We start from the raw sequence: 17,718 nt of genomic DNA on the forward strand, positions 1-17,718 counted from the left end.
CAAAAAGAGCAAGAGTTGGCTTTTTAACTCATCTGGGCTAATCTTTTTAACACCTCACGTGCTATTAATGATGTAAGTGTATAGCACACTCATTACACTGTATAAAGTGTACAGAACAAAGAACAAAATGCCTGCCCCATGGAGTTCACAGTCTGATGGAACAAATGGGGACAATATTACAAAATGTTACAGACGGTGGGAGCTGCAAGGCCTTGTCAAATAGGTGGGCGCTTGCAGGAGTTATTTGAATGGAGAGGGCATTGGCTGTGTGCATGTTAATCGGGAGACTGTTGCAGCTATAAGGTAGGAAGGTCTCCTAATGAAAGGAGGCATGAAGCTGGGTGGGATGCAGGAGGGTAGAGACCCAGGCAAAAGCAGAACCATGCAGAGATCTGAAAGCAAGTAGGAGAGGCTTGAAGTGTAGCCAGGAGATCAGAAGCTAGTGCAGATGTGTGTGCAAGGATGGCCGTGAGAAGAAAGCACCCTTAGCAGAACACGATCAATAGAAACCACCTAGAGCCATAATCTGCAATTCCTGTAAATCAGCAAGACTTGCATGCAATAGAGGAGGAACATCCTGAATTAGACAGAAGTTGCAAGTAAGAAGCATGGGCTCAAAGTCATGATTTCCAATCACAAATTGTTTGTGGCCTTACTCAAATCTATTCTTTGTGGACAGCTATCCTCTCCACTAACACATGTACCCCTACGATGGGAACAGCAAAGTGGGGAAGAGAAGAGGGCTGTGTGTATACCCAAGGAGAGGTAACCACCTCTAGTATAGAAATTACACTAGCTTCTACTATAGAGACTAACACTCTTACCTCTCAGAGGTTCTCCATGCACTTTGCAAACATGCATTACTTAAGTCTCACAGCCTCCCTGGATGGTTGGTATTATCCCCATTTTACAGATGAAGAAACTTAGGTATAGAGGGCAAGTGGCTTGCCCAAAGATCACACAGCAACTCAGTGGCAGAGCCAAGAATAGGAGTATAATTCCCCACCCCCTCCTCTAACTACAATCCTAAGGGAGTAACCAGTGCTAGGACATAGAAATTCCTTGTGTGTTAGCAGTGGAGCTTTTTATTGAGGGGATGGCGGCAGAGACACAACACATGGCATACTGCTTTACAGGCACAAGCATCTTGAGAGTCAGCATAGCATTTCAGCAGACCGATACTACAGAGAAAGTATCCAGGCTTTCCCCGCATGAATCAAGAGCAGGCAGTCCCCATTCTGAGGTAGGAAGAGGTGACAAGGGATCATGCGAAGAACATGCCCCCAGGGCAGGCAGGATTCTGGTGTGTTGGTGTGTGTAAACAAAAGCAATGGTTTTGATGCAGCTCCACAAAAAGCCAACCCTCTTGGATCAATCACCACCAACAGCAATACCCTTAAGGCGAGAGTTCTGCAACACCTCACAGCCTTGGCCACTGGACACTGACGGTTAAACAGAGCGCTCTGCCAAGGCTGCAGCAGGACTGCTATGAATGGGCACTATGTCTGTTTGAATTCAGTTGGAAAGAGACACCACTGGTTTTGCCTATCAGCCAGCTAAGGGCACCCAAACTTTGGGCAACCAAGGGCTGCACTGGCAACTTTCCAGAAGCCTGAAGACCATACCCAGTTTGAGCAACACCACAGGCAACCTCCTTTGGAAGACTGCAGCGACCACAATCCTACAATGCTGCATTGACATGGAATGTACACACCCCACACCCAGGTCAGGCACAGAAGGGTGTGTGGTATGTAGCCCACCATAGGAAATGGCTAAGCCCAGCTGGAAGAAACTCCCAAGAACCGCCAGTGGGGGTGAGAGAAAGGAAAAAAGAAGAGTCCTCAGGGAGGGCTCATTAGGTTGGGGAGCCATAAGCAGACAGTAGTCCTCGACTGGCAGGCCCAGAAAGTAATGGGAAGGCTCCTACAATTAACATTCTGCACAGAGCGGACATGAATGCAGTGCCTAGCACAATGGGACCGAACCTGGTTGTGGCCTATAGATGCTATCACAATAAAAGTAACAATAAATCTCTTCATGGCCCTAGGACATGGGCAACCGTACTGTACAGAAGCCTTATCTATTCACAAGCTTGCACCAGCTCAAACCCCAATTTAAGTTAAAATGGTTCAACTTTGTTTAGACAAGGCCATCATCTTGTGTGACTACTCAGGGATGCCCTGATTTGGACACTTTGGACTGGCACTGAAGGAAGTCCTTTTGGGCACCAGTGTGTGGTGGGGCAGGGCTTGGGTAGGACTTGGACTGTGTTCGTCCTTTTCGCAGCCCATAAGGGAGTTGCTGCTGCTGAGCACGCAGGAATACAGAGCCCTGCTATGCTCCCAAAGGGAAGGTGGCTATGCTGGCAAGAAGAGCACTAGCCCTTCACATCAAGATAAATCACTGCCCATCAGATAAGATAGTCTCCACAGAGTACAGCAGAAATCTCTGTAATTAAGGTTGCTAAGTAACTTATTGTAACTCCCTAGTTTCAAATGCTCATAAACCTCTCATAAAAATTTCTTCTTTGGAATGGCCATTTTCCTTGCTTAGGGCCCAAGCCTGCTGCCAGTGAAGTCAGTCTGGTCATTGATTTCAAGAGAGCAAGGCCCCGGCTCAAGGCAATTACAAAAAAAGAGGTTGAGTTGAGTTGGTTGCATTCAGCCCTTTAATTTACAAATGTGAACAAAAACACCCAGCCTTCTGGGCTACCCCATCAGTTTCCTCACAGTTTCAAGGTTTGCTTATGCAGTGCTTGGGAAGATAACTCTAGATCAGCTCAGTCTTGAAGTTTCAAATTTAGTAAGGAATTAATCATTACGCAGGACTTCTACTGAATTAGAATTTGGCAGTTAGTTTGTGAAGTTACGTGCATTTGAAAATGCCATTTGGAGCATAAGCAGCAGAAAGCATCCACAAGTACACACATGTTCAGTTAAGTGTGCAGTTGGCCTCGATATTTAAATGGCACCAACTGTCTATTGGCCAATGGAGGCCCGTAAGCTGGCAAACAAGGGAAATTTCTCCCAATTTAATTTAGTAAAGACTTGGAAATTAAATACAAAAACCTAAAAACTGTGTTAAGGCAATGTTAGGATTGCACAGTCAAAGACCGAGAGTCAGGAAATTTACAAGTTAAAAGTTCCTGCAGCAGCATTAACTTGGCTGCACAATATTTCTGTGGTATTTTCCTAAAGTGTAAAAGTCATTGTAGTTTAATATATTAAATTACACACCTAAGAACAAACAGAAAGAGTCACGTATGAGCAACGTCACCAAATTCATGTTGCAAGAACATTAACTTCAGCATTTCCTGACTCAAGTCCCAATCCAGAAATCAGATCCACAAGGGCAGAATGATCTGTCTACATGAATCCAATTGTAGAACTGGGGACTTTCATTTTAAATGCACAACCTACATTACATACTTTTTTTGCACGTGAGTTTGTGGCACGTTTCAGTTTTCACTCTGGCAGTTAACTTATATATTTAAAATTAAAAAGTAAGGTCTTCACATTATATGGCATGGATATTTCTACAGGAGGATTGTTTTAATTTGTTTTAAAAAGATAATACAAACATATGGGTGAATCATTTGAACGTGTATTACAGGTCCAAAAACGCAGCAGGGCTGTTTGCTTTGTAATAAACAGAAGTGTTTATCAAGCAAAAAATTTGAGTTACAGCCCACACCATGTGCAGCCGCTAGTCTGCTTCCTGAAACCCTCCTACTGGGCTTTCTTTAGGGCCCCCACAAGCTACTCAGCAGCAGCAGAGCTTCATTGTGACTCCTTCTCCAGCCCCAAGGCTACAGCAGCCTTCCCCAAATTTCTGGAAGCCAAGTCTGTACCTCTTAGTTTGTATACCTTCTATACCCCCCACGAATCTAATCTTTTGTGGGACCCATGGGGGGGGGGGGGGCACAACCGACACATTAGAAAACATTGATCTTCATTATATGATATATGCTTTCATGAGCAGTGACATAGTGAACAACATTGACATTTAAAGTGTCTTGGCCTGAGTTAGCATTTGTTGAAATGAACAGGGCAGCTCAACCTTGGAGCCATTGTTTCAGGCCCTCGGCAAACTCAGGCATACTAATCTGCATTGGTTATTCTAAGGTCACATTTTCAAGGTTCTCTCTGAAACCATAACAGCTAGACTTTTGTGGGTTCTTCTAAACGGAAGTGGAGACTCTGGAGAACAGAGGTCTGTTTGTACCCCCCAGAGGGGCTGTCCCTCCTTTCAGGACTCTCTGTGCCACTTGCATTTCAACTACAGGGGGTGGAATGGCCAGTGGATCTACAGTCCCAAACCCAAATCCCGACTGGGCAATCCAGTTGGGCTTCACAACATGCATCTCTTGCAGGGGCTCCACATCCTTTGGAAAGAATTGCACTGGCTTTGCAACACCCTCAATAACCACGGGGGAAAGGGCAGGATTTGCTCCAAAGAGAAGAGTGAACTCCCTGTATTTATCTCAATGGGATAGTAAAACTGAAGTGATGGTAAGCAATTTATTTCCAAAACATTATCACCTGACGGTAGCACCCTGCTGGATCTTTCCTTTTCTGCTGGAAGCATAGATACCCATGGTACCAGCAGCACTAACATTTTAACCACTCTTTCATGCAAACACTGCTCTAATAAGGGTCAGATTTTATGGTGCTTAGATAGCCACTGGCAATCTGGAGCCCTAACTGCACTACCCTTCCCCTCCAGTGTTGGAGTTGAAAGGACAGTAGCAAACATGGGAATTTAAAAGCAGTATCCTAACTGAGACACAGTCTGTATATCTGCTTAGCTTTCATGCTCCTGGCCGATAGCCATCAGCCGTTAGCTACCTCTCTGTGTGGCTGAACATGGGCTGGAAATCCTTCCAGAATTTTGACTTGCAAGGAGTTTTTTTTTTTTTTTTTTTTTAATAGGAGGTTGTCTGTAACTCTATTCACCATTTATTTTTAAGATTAACAAGTTAAATTACTATAGGACCAATATTGGTCGGAGCTTTGCAGCCAATTATATATTCAAACCCCAAAAGGAGTAAAAAGCCAAGCTTGTTTAAAATCAAATTCTTAGGAGGTTAAATACTCAGCAATTATGAGGCAAGAATTACTACCCCGAACAGCAGAATACAATTCTTCTCCCACTAATCAAAACTATTTCCCCAATGGATATTCTAATGCTATGTACAATTGTTAGTTCTGCCTCCCTAGACTAAGAAAACTGATGCCCTGTCACTTGCACCTTCAGGAAACATGTAGCTAAAGAGCCCAGCTTTTGATGCAGGAATGTTATTTTGAACCATTAAGTAACATTCTAAACAAGGAAATTAAGTCTTTTTTTTTTTTTTTTTTAAGTGGCCATTCAGAGTTTGCAATTGTTATAACGAACTGGCAAAAGTAATAACTTGGTCTTCTGTGGGGACACGATCACCACCTATATTGGTGAAAACTAAAAGGAGTGTCCCCTGCAGGCCAAGGGCAGGCCTGTGCTTTTGGAGCAGAAGGATCTCACATCTCCATCACCAAAAGGTTGTAAATTGCCATGGTCTAAACTTAACAGACAGCCATGCAGACCTGTGTAGCCATGAATTGTCATATTAGTCCAACTGATCAAACTAACTTCTGTATAACTAGATCACATTATGCTTTACTCGCTTTTTTGTCTTATACACCTACCCACAGTTGCCCAAACAGACTTGGAATTTAAACAACTTGATTTACATCATCCAGGGAATTAGATATATTTGCAGAGTACTGAACTCAGTTTTAATTCACTTATTGGTTTACTAATCAATTACTAATTTGCTCCAAACACAGAGCTTTAAAAATTCACTTGCCATTGGTGAGTGGGAAGCTTTCCCTGGCAACCCTGCACAGGGCAGCGTTGCCTTCCCAGGTCTGCAGGCAAGCCTCAGTGTGCCTAAGCTGCTGCTCATAGCTCTGCCTGAAATTAGCAAGATTCCAGTTATGTGCACTGCTGTTATTCAGGGCTCTGTGGGCAGCAATGCCAAATGACACAACTCTGGTCCAGTTCATGCTGCTGAATGGGAAAGCTCTGAGCAGCAAAAGCAGAAGACCTAGAAAACAGAGGCTCCAGCAACCCATGCAGCAGCCAGGAGGCTTAGTATGGGCAGGAGAAGTGACAAAAAGCTCTTTCTCCCTTCCACCAGGAGCGTGGCGTGCCCAAATGGATCAGGCACCTCCTAGCCAGGAGCTGCAACTGAAGTACACGCTCGCTTGTAGCGGAGACTTACAGAAGCCCGGTTACTGCTTCTCCCTCCCTGGTTTAACAGAGGTAGCGAGATGCCTGCCAGCGTGAGCCGAGGGGCCACCCAGCCTTGAGCACAGATGCAGCCCAGCAGCTAAGAGCCATCCTCCATGCCGGGCGGCACCCGACGGGAGAGGGGCTCTGGGCAGCCAGTCCCCAGGCACAGAGCACGCCAGGCGCGAACCCCATCCCGGGTTAGTCCCCTGCTGGGGCCGAGGGCTGAACAGGCCCGGCAGGGTGGTGCGGGGGCTGCTGGAGGGGGGACGGGGAAGGGGTGGCACGGCCTCAACCCCCTGGGGCTGCCTGCCCCGCGGAGAAGGGCAGAGGGGCGCAAGCCGCAGCAGGACCCCAGCCCGCCGGGGGAGGGGATCTGGGGCCAGCCCAGGGAGGCAGGAGCAGCCCCGGGGGTGCTGGGCGCCAGCCGGGAGAGCCCCGGGAAAGCCCCAGCCCTGCGGCGGGCAGCGCGGCAGAGCAGGAGCCCGCGCCCCGCGGCCGGCGAGGGGAGCCCCGGGCAGGGCGAGCCGAGCCACCCGCACCCACCTCTCGCGGCCGCTCCATGCTGCTCCCGGTACCAGCCCAGCTGCTGCAGTTGCTAGCGCCGCCGCTTTCCGCTTCCTGTGCCCGGCGCCGCCCCGCCCCACCGCAGGGACCAGCCCTTGCCCGCCCCCCAGGACTAGCCGCCCGACAGTCCGCCTGCCGGGACCGCCCCCTGCCTGCCCCATAGCCCCTCCGGGACCCACCGCCTGCTGGGACCGCCCCCCGCCTGGTGGGATCACCCCTTGCTGCTCCCCAGTTCCCACTGGGCCCTGCCCCAGGAGTGCTGGAACAATTTGTATAGTGGGGGTGGTGAGAGCCATTGAATCCAACTGTAAACTCTGTATTTAATGGAAACCACTTGAAGCCAGGAGGTGCGACAGCACCCCTAGTTCACGCACTCCTGACCTGCCCTACTGCAAGCTTCCCTCAGGACCCCCAGCATTCCTAACTATACCCCCCCACACCAAACTCTTACAGACACCCACACATAAGAGCAGCCTCTGCCCCTCACTCCCACTGCAACCCTCTTTAGGATCAGCTCTTCCAACACTGTAACCTCCCCGCTGAGCCGAGCCCAGTCCCTTGAACCCCCACAGTGCTGCATCCACCTCCAGGATTCTTGCAACCTTCACTCCTGCAGGACCAGCCATCTCCACCCAGGGCTCAATTAATCACTAGGTACACACATGTCTACACTCTGGGGTCACTCGATATCACCATGTACTGGAACCCTCACTCTGCAGTATGAGGCAGTATGCTCCAACCCAAGAGGCTGCAGAGAGAACCCCGGACAGCGCCCACTGCTCTTCAAAGGAATCCAAGGAACCAGTAGATGACACCCAGAGGAACTCTGCCTGGGTGCGGGAAGAGCCAAAGGACCAAAAATAGGCCCTGCCGTTGCAGAGCATGACCCCTGCTTGCCCCATTAAGCTTCTGTTTAAAATCCTCCAGAGATGCTAGTGACTGGATACCCATCGTGGGCTAGTTGATATGGCACTAGACGGAGTCAGGAGGCTTGAGTAGGGTCCTTGGTTTTGCCACTGACATCCTGTGTGGCCTTAGGCAAGTCACTTCACCTCTCTGTGCCTCAGTTTCCTCCTCCACACACACACCTTTTGTTTGTCTTGTCCTATTTAGACTGTAAAGTTTTCAGTGGCAGAGCAAGCTACAGAATCTAGATCTCCTGGCTCCCTGTCCTGTCCTTTAACTACTAGAAAATGTTCTGTCCTTTAAAGGAAGCAGATATTTAAGATGTTTGTTCATGTTATATGTTAATACAGGGTACTAGGTTATTGTAGTGTTAGTTGGGGGATGTTGGGTTATGTGTTTTTTTCCTGCACCCTCTTCCCCTCCCTTCCCTGAGCACTGTCACAATTGTATTTGCAATGTCTGTGTATTTGATTAATGATATTTGATCTATATCATATGCTGGGTTATAATAGAACAAAAGCACAAAGCTGATTACAAATTAGATGAAACTTTCATTTCACTCGGATTGGGTAGCTTGTTATACCTACTTTGCAGTAGTGTATGCAGGGTATAACATGAATGGAGTATCAATTTATTAACTCCATTTTATATGATGTGTACACACATCTAAACTTGCCTGAGGGCAGCATATTGAATTGCATTCCAGACAGTTGCTCTACCCTGGAATAACACTTTGCTGAAGGACCAAGACACAGCAATATTGAGTGAAGGACTCAAGTACTGGCTCATTCCCATGGAACAATGATTTTTCTATGCCAGGGGTTGCTTGGGGCATGGGGCAAGCTTAACAAAGGGGTGAGGAGGTTGGAGCTTCCCAGTTTGAGCACATGGCACAGAGGAGAGACTCTGCTTAAGAGCAGGGTTCTGCTCTGTGTATGCCTGACCACCGACACTTGTAAGATAGAAGAAAGTTGTCCTGGTTAAAAAAACTTACATGGTTTAGAGGGGAAGTGAAGGCAGATATAACACATGGAAGAATGGGGAAGTTGATCGTAATTGATATAAATCATAAGTTAGGAATTATAGCAAATTGATAAGGGAAGCAAAGGGACACAAGGAGAAATCTATGGTTAGCAGAGTTAAGGATAATAATCAGTTTTTTTTTAAATATACTAGGAACAAAAACAATCCTGAGAATGATATTGGTCCAATACTAGATGGAAATACACCTCTACCCCGATATAACGCTGTCCTTGGGAGCCAAAAAATCTTACCGCGTTATAGGTGAAACCACGTTATATCGAACTTGCTTTGATCAGCTGGAGTGCGCAGCCACACCCCCCCCCCCCGGAGCACTGCTTTACCGCATTATATCCGAATTCGTGTTATTTCGGGTTGCGTTATATCAGGGTAGAGGTGTAGTAGAATTATTAATAGTAATGCAGAAAAGACAGAAGTGTTCAATAAATATTTGTTCTATATCTGGAGGAAAAAAGATGGTGATGATAACACTCTTTCCAGTCACTAGTATCTCTGGAGGATTTTAAACAGAAGCTACTAATAGTTAGACATTTTTAAATCAGCAAGTCCAGATAGCTTGCTTCCAAGAGTTTTAACAGAACTGGCTGAGGGGCTCACTGTTAATGTTGATTTTTAATAAGTTTTGGAGCACTGGAAGAAAGCTAATGTTGTACCAATATTTAAAACAGAATGACCTGGGCAATTATACGTCTGTCAGCCTGACACTGATTCTGGGCAAGATAATAGAGCAGGAGTCGGCAACCTACAGCATATGTGCCAAACACGGCACACAAGCCGATTTTGAGTGGCACGCTTTATAAATGAAGAATCATCATAGGGTGGGTCTGTTTCCAGTGGGGTCCCCCAGGAATTGGTTCTTGTCCCTACGCTATTTAATATTTTTATTAATGACCTGGAAGAAAACAAAAAAACATCACTGTTAAAATTTGCAGATGACACAGAAATTGAGGGGGTGGTAACAATGAAGAGGAGAGGTCACTGATTGACTAATCTGGATTGCCTGGTAAACTGGACACAAGCAAACAATATGTGTTTCTAATACTGCTAAATGTAAATGTACTCATCTAGGAACCAAAAATGTAGGCCATACTCACAGGATGGGGCACTCCATCCTGGGAAGCAGTGAGTCTGAAAAAGATTTGTGGGTCATGGTGGATTATCAGCTGAACATGAGCCTTAGTGCAATGCTGTGGCCAAAAGAGCTAATGCAATCCTGGAATTCATAAACAGTGAAATCTTGAGTAGGAGTAGAGAGGTTATTATACCTCTGTATTTGGCACTGGTGTGATAGCTGCTGAAATACTGTGTCCAGTTCTGGTACCCACAATTTAAGAAGGATGTTGATAAATTGGAGAGGGTTCAGAGAAGAGCCACAAGAATTATTAAATGATTAGAAAACATCTTATAATGATAGACTCTATGACAGTCTGTACTCTTATGTTCATCCCTTTTATAGGACTATGATAAATTTCATACAAGGTATGCCTTGTGAGGTATCATTTGAAAACCCATAATTTGCTGATCATCATTGTCCTGGTAAAATGTACGTGGCGACATTGTATGTAAAGTTATAAGAGTCTACTGTATGATATTACGACAACATGTTCAAAGTTTGGGGAACAGGCACAAATCAGTTCCTCAGAGACAACAGAGAAGCTGCCATTGCCTCTGCCAGGTGTCAACACAATCAAAGGAACCATCACTTAGTTAAATGATTGTTCTTTGGCAAAAAGCTACATCTTGACAAAGAAACAGCTTGTGATTTCCATCCACTCAGACTTTGTTTCCTGAACCTCAGCTGGAGATGATTCTCAAAGAAGAGGAAAAATTATAAGAGGTGACAGCAGATTTCCTGAACCTCAGCTGGAGATGATTCTCAAAGAAGAGGAAAAATTATAAGAGGTGACAGCAGATACCCCAAATCTCCCACAGCATAAACAATACCTGAATAACAAAGGAAGCAGCATTGGACTGGGGAGAAATCCTGATTGAAAGGCATTCAGCCAGTAAAACTACAGAAATATGTGGTGAGAGAGACTTTGCTTTGAATTCGCTTAGCTTGTTCAGTTAGGCATTAGTTGCATTTTACTTTTATTTTCTTGTAACCAATTCTGACTTTTATGGCTCATTACTTGTAATCACGTAAAAAAAATCTATCTTCTGTAGCAAATACATTTCTTTTATTTTTATCTAAACCAGTGTGCTTAGATTGAAGTGTTTGGGGGAACTCCATTTGGGATAACAGGATTTGTGCGTATCATTTTCTATTAATAAATGAAAGACTTTATATGAGCTTGTGTTGTCCAGGAGAAAGCAGGGCAGTACAAGATGCACATTTTGGGGGGAAAGTCTGGGACTGGGAATTTGCTGAGTTGCTCTGCAGTGTAGTTCAGGAGTGGCTAGCTATAGCACTCATATAACTGGGAGTAACTTACATGCTGGAGGTTGTGTGAGAGCAGACCAGGAATGGTAACTCTCACAGTGAAGCAATGTAAAAGGCACCTCAGGCTGGAGAACTGAGGGGGAAAGTCCAGATTGTAGCCTGGGTAATGTCACAGACTCAAAGGGCTCAATCTATTTAGCTTAACAACGAGAAAGTTAAGAGGTGACTGACTAGTCTGTGGCTACATAGGGAACAAATATTTAATAATAGGCTCTTCAGTCTAACAGGGAAAGGAAGCTGAAGCTAGACAAATTCAAACTGGAAATAAGGTGTAAATTTTTGACAATGAGGGTAATTAATGGTTGGAACAATTTACCAAGGGTCCTGTTGGATTCTCTATCACTGACTACTTTTAAATCAAGATTGGATGTTTTTCTAAAAGATCTGCTCTAGGAATTATTTGGGGGACATTCTATGGCCTGTGTGTGACGGGTTGGATCACAGAAACCCCCTTGGGAGCTGCCACCCGATGTGCAAAGACTACCCCTGCTCCTGTTTTCCCTGCCAGCTCAGGACTCCAGCACCCTGTCTTGCTGAGCCAGACACTCCTGTTTGGCTCCAGACACAGATCCAGGGTCTGAATCACTTGTCCCAAAGCTGCAAGTTCACCTGAAAACAGCTCACAGTAGTGCGCTTGTCTTTAGCACTCAGATGCCCAACTCCCAATGGGGTCTAAACCCAGATAAATCCGTTTTACCCTGCATAAAGCTTATGCAGGGCAAACTCATAAATTGTTCGCCCTCTATAACACTGATAGAGAGATATGCACAGCTGTTTGCTCCCCCAGGTATCAATACATACTCTGAGTAAATTACTAAATAGAAAGTGATTTTATTAAATACAGACAGTAGGATTTAAGTGGCTCAAAGTAGTAACAGACAGAACAAAGTAAGTCACCAAGCAAAATAAAATAAAATGTGCAAATCTATGCCTAATCAAACTGAATACAGATAATCTCACCCTCAGAGATGCTTCAATAAGTTTTTTCTCAGACTGGACACCTTCCAGGCCCGGGGCACAATTCTTTCCCCTGGTACAGCTCTTGTTGCAGCTCAGGTGGTAGCTAGGGGATTCTTCATGATGGCTCCTCCCTCTCTCTGTGCTCTTCCACCCCTTTATATATCTTTTGCATAAGGCGGGAACTCTTTGTCTCTCTGGGTTTCCATCCCCCCTCACTGGAAAAGTACCAGGTTAAAGATGGATTCCGGTTCAGGTGACATGATCACATGTCACTGCAAGACTTCATTACTCACTTGCCAGCACACACATATACAGGAAGACTCACAGGTAAATACAGCCATCTGCAGACAATGGGAGTCATCAAGATTCCAAACCATCATTAATGGTCCACACTTTACACAATTACAATAGGCCCTCAGAGTTACATTTTATATTTCTAGTTTTAGATACAAGAGTGGTACATTCATACAAATCAGATGATCATACTCAGTAGCTTATAAGCTTTGTAATGATACCTTACAAGAGACCTTTTGCATGAAGCATATCCCAGTTACATTACTTTCACTTATTACCGTATTTTCTCTAAAACTATCTCAGTTACATTATATTGACTTATTATCAAGTTTTTATAAAACCATATAGACTGCACAACGTCACACTGTGTTATACAGGGGGTCAGACTAGATGATTGCAACGGTCCCTTCTGGCCTTGGAATCTCTCAAAGGACTTACAGGAGAGAGAGGACCGGGAGGACTCCGCCCAGCCTGAAATGCTGATGAGCCATGGCCTTACAGAAGGAGTGAGCTCAGACTAGGTTAGGGAAGATGTAAAAAGGTTTACAAACCCCATACATAACATAGACAGAAGAGAGCCGTCCCCCGCTCACAGAACCAAGTTGACCGTACCCCAGCACAGCTACCAGAACGGCCAACCATGGAGACAAGCACCCACAGCTGGGACCAATAAGGAAAACAAGCCGAGCTATAAAGGAAGGAGAGCAGACAGAGAAAAGGAAGGCAAAGGGGCAACAGCCTTACACCAAACTGCCTTCAGGGGACCGATAGACTGCAAGCCTGAGAGTTTAAGGGCTGCTTGATTTATTTTATGTCAGGTTGATAGACTGGCCTAATCTGAATTAAATAGAGGAAAGCCAGTTTGGCAGAAGTGGCCCACCCAAACAAGTCTGCACACAGAACTTTTGACAGTAGGTCTCAGGACTTCAGGATAGCTCAGTGGTTTGGGCATTAGCCTGCTAAATCCAGCGTTGTGAGTTCAATCTTTGAAGGGGCCACTTAGGGATCTGGGCAAAATCAGTACTTGATCCTGCTAGTGAAGGCAGGGGGGTGGACTTGATGACTTTTCAAGGTCCCTTCCAGTTCTAGGAGATAGAATATCTACATTTATTTATTATTGCTTTCAAAGACCTGTTACTCTCAGTGCTCTAACAGCAAGGTATTTGTGGCTAATTCCTTTGTTAAGCCCATGTTCCTTGCTTTCCTGCCACGTTCCTCCAGAGGGGTTAAACGAGAAGCCCAGAGTACCCATAGCCCAGGTGGAACTCTGGGGGAGTGTAAGTGAGCAACTGGGGGTCTTGGGAGGTCTGACACTGGTTGGGGGTCTAGGACAAGCTGGATGGCAGTGTCCCATCAAGGAAGGATGGCTCATGAGCTCTGAACCTGGGAATGTGTCCTAAAGTCCCAGAACTAGAAACAGTGACCAGGATCTACCCAGATTCAGTTGACTTGGCAGACTGTGGGATCCAGCAACTGGGTGGACTCACAACAGATTGGTGACTTGTAACACAGGGCAATGGTAATTTGAGTCCACTCTTCCCAGGCAGACTCTAGTAGATGGAATGTGTGATGTGTTCATAGTTACATGCTGACCTAGGATTGGTTATATACTTACCATTCACTGTCTGTTTAAAGCACAGGGGCAGGGCCTGATTCACTCTCCTGTGGGCCTTGGGCTATTAGAGAGGGCTGCCCTGGGGTCCCCGTATACAAGTCTTTTTCATAATTTAAAACAAAATGACAATTATGGAATTGAGGCTATTAACGCTATATTAAACTTGCCTTTTAATTAACATAAAGCTGTTCTGTGATTACATTTTAGTCTCAAAACATGTAGAATATAGTTAAGTTAAATTAAAATAGCCTTCTTCTTACCATAGAACAGCTGATATATTAGTTTCTTTCTGGGAGGGAGTTTGCCCCAGCCTGGAGCCCCCTCTCCTGCACCCAGAGTGCTGTGGGGTGCAGGAGACAGTGACAGGTGCAAGTTCTGGAATGGAGTTTGGTGCAGGAGGAGATTCTGACCTAGGTAGGGGGTTGGAGTGCAGGAGGGAGTGTTGGGTCTGGGAGGGAGTTTGGGTGCAGGAGGGGATTCTGACCTGGGGCAGGGATGCAGGAGGGAGTGTGAGGTGCAGGCTCCGGCTGGGAGGCACTTACCATAGGTGGCTCTCGGCTGGTGGCGCAGCAGGGCTCAGGCAGGCTGCCTGCTTGCATGCCGTGGCCCCACACTGCTTCCAGAAGCAGCCGGCTGTTGACACGTCTCTGCGCGCTGCCTGCACCTGCAAGCGCCGCCACCACAACTCCCATTGGCTGGTTTCCGGCCAATGGGAGCTGCAGGGATTGCGCTGGGGGCAGGGGCAGCACATGGAGCCATCTCCCCCTTTTCCCCCCCAGGGCCGCGGAGGCATGCCAGCAGCCGGTCACTTCCAGGAGTGGCGTGGGGCCACGGCATGCAGGCAGCCTGCCTAAGCCCTGTTGCACCAGGGACCCCTTAGCCCGGGACCCTGGGCTGCAGCCCCTAAAGCCCCTGCGTTAATCTGGTCCTGCACAGGGGCATGATGAAATATTTGGCACTAGTTGAGCTCTTTGGTTAGGAACATGGCTTGGATGTTTGTAAAGTGCTGTGCATATTTATAGCACTGAATACTGAGATAAAATCATTATTTCTTAATTTGACCACCTAATTGTGCTTCCCCAAACTAGTGAGGGCAGTCTGTGTCCCAAGGAGTGTGCATGCTCAATGGCACACGAGAAAACATCTCAATAGGTCAGTTCCTTTCAGTTTTAACCTATCTTCCCTTTCACTTCTCATAAACAAGATGGCAGAAGTGAGTTTTAAGCAGGGATTGATTGTGGTGAAGTAGCTGGCTTGGGAGACTTTATTCAGGGAGGGCATTTCAAGCAGAAGGGTCAGCAAAAAAAAAAAAAAAGCCCCCCTGACGCCTGCAAGAAAGGGAGATCAAGGGATTATCAATGTGAAGGGCAATGGAGTTGCACCCAACTTTTGTGAGGGTTGCTCGAGGTGTCTTTCCACAGGTTCAGTAGATTGGTGTTTGTACACATCCCCATGCCTTGCAATCTGCCAAGGCCCAAATATGGGACATAATACGTGACAAAGTCCCAGAGTGAGGGACACTAAGAATGATTCATGCAGGCAATTGGAAATGCTGTGGGGATACATTCCTTTGGTGTAAACAACTGTCTAAAATGATTCTGCATTTCTGTTGTAAATATTTTGCAATGTGAAAAGTGCGTGTGGAATTTAGATAATCTGGACCTAGAATGAGGGGCATGTGAGAAGCATGCACATTTCTTCTTCCTGTACTGAACTCGTGTTTTCAGTCATTGTGCCAGCACTTTGATCAGCTGCTCATGGCAGGTGACACACTTGCCAGCTTCTTAAGCTTGCTAAGTCGACTTTTTAAATGTTCTCCTCTAGGACATCGATTGTTTAGTGGTGGCTAAGATTTCTCATGAACTCTAGAGATTTAAACTTCCTTCTAAGTAGTCTCTTTGCTTTGAAGTTTGCTCTCATTTTCCCAGCAGCATCTAAGCTATTGATTTGTTTTAAAGAATCCCAACTTTTTCTGTTTATTTTTTTTTCTGTTATATTTTCATGTCAGATTTTGGATTCTCTGCCATCCTGGTAAAGTAAGAGACATACGTGGGAATCCTGGGTCACTTTTGTCAGATACTGAGGTGGGAGCTGCTGTATGTTGGTCCTGCTTTCCCTCTCCCAAAAATCTTTCTGGGATTTTCATTCAGTTCATAAAGTTGACCCCAGGCTCCATCTCTCCCAGCACCATGGAGGAGCATTACCAGCTGACTAAATCAAAGGTCTTTCTGGGCCTGTAAGCAAGATTGATTTCCCATTTTCCTTTTGCTTATTATACTGCAGGACAATTGGTCGCAGAGTGCCAAATAACCTTAAAAGACCTCCCGATCAGAAAAGCAATGTCAGGGCCAAACCTTCCTTCCAATAAGCCCATCGTTGCGATTAAGCAGCTCAACATTGAGGGCCTATCCAATGCAAAGTGCAATTATATCACAATGATTCTGGGGACTCAAAACACCAATGTCTCTGTGCTACAAGAAACACACCTGGAGAGTGAAGGCCACTGATCAAAGATCAATGGATGTGTCCTCGTATCTGCAAGCCATCACCCCAAACATGGACTCATGACATATGTAAAACATGACCTTAAGGATTCCGTTCAGGTCATGCCGATCCTCAACCTTTACTAAATTGCCATCAAGATCAGCAATCTAACAGTCATAAACATGTACAAGTGACCATCAATAGAATGGCCATGTCCAGTGTTACCAACGCCATGCCATCCTACCATCCACATTGGCATTTCAATAGCCACCATAGCCTATGGGGGCATAATAAGAATGACCATGCTATAGAACATCTGACATCCTGGTCTTTCACCAAAGACCAGCACCTGCTTTACAATGCCAAATAGTCTGGCACATTCAGGTTGGCCCAATGGAGGAAATGCTACACTCTTGACCTTTCCTTGATGTTGTGCAATATTAGCAGCCATCCAATACCATCTAGAAGGTCAGTTCTTAATGACATTCCCAACAGCCATCTCTGCCCGGTTGCAATTTGTGTAGGCCTAGAAGTTCCACCCATTTGATCCCTTCTGAAATTGTGCTGGAATTTGCAGTCTGCTGACTGGCCCTGCTATTTGGCAAACATAGAGAACACAATAAGCCAGATCCCACCATAACCAGCTCATTACCACTGCATTGTAGGCCTACTATTGGCCACCAAATCGAGCCCTGCGAGGGGCCTCAGCAAAGCATTCTTCACTCCTTGCTGGATGGAAGAGATTGAGGCACTCCTTCCAGCAATATCAAGCCAACAAACGCCCCAAAACCACAACAGCATTGGCTGAGCCTCTGAACTCAGCAAGATGAAAAAGATGGTATGAAACTCTCACGGCTCTTGACTTCCCAAGGTCAAGCCACAAAGCCTCAGTTCTCCTCTGTCTTTTAGATAATGTGACTCCAGCAGCCTACAAACCACTTCAAGTAAGTGCAGATGCCATCTCTGCGACAGTTAATTGCCAACTCCCATGTGCCAGTGGATAAAACATAAGGCAGTAAGTCCACAATCAACTTTACTACACACTAACCAGTACCAGTTGTCTTCACGCCTTTCTGCCCTCTACACAGTATGTAAAGTGGACAAGGGTCTCTCCAACACTAAGTCCAGGAAAGTGGCA

The 17,718-nt window shown here is 45.9% G+C and overlaps 1 protein-coding gene across 2 annotated transcripts in view; it reads right to left on the reverse strand.

Moving 5' to 3' along the window:
- Positions 1-6,898, reverse strand: part of VANGL1 (VANGL planar cell polarity protein 1) — a 64,856-nt gene extending 57,958 nt beyond the window's left edge. For both annotated transcript variants that reach the window (XM_034788872.1, XM_034788860.1), the window contains exon 1: positions 6,817-6,898. The gene's annotated coding sequence lies outside the window, so the exon portion shown is untranslated. The remainder of the gene's footprint in view (positions 1-6,816) is intronic.
- Between the last annotated feature and the right edge of the window lie 10,820 nt (positions 6,899-17,718).

The sequence above is a fragment of the Trachemys scripta genome, chromosome 1 (genome assembly GCF_013100865.1).
Source record: "Trachemys scripta elegans isolate TJP31775 chromosome 1, CAS_Tse_1.0, whole genome shotgun sequence".
In the NCBI taxonomy this organism is placed as follows: Eukaryota; Metazoa; Chordata; order Testudines; family Emydidae; genus Trachemys; species Trachemys scripta.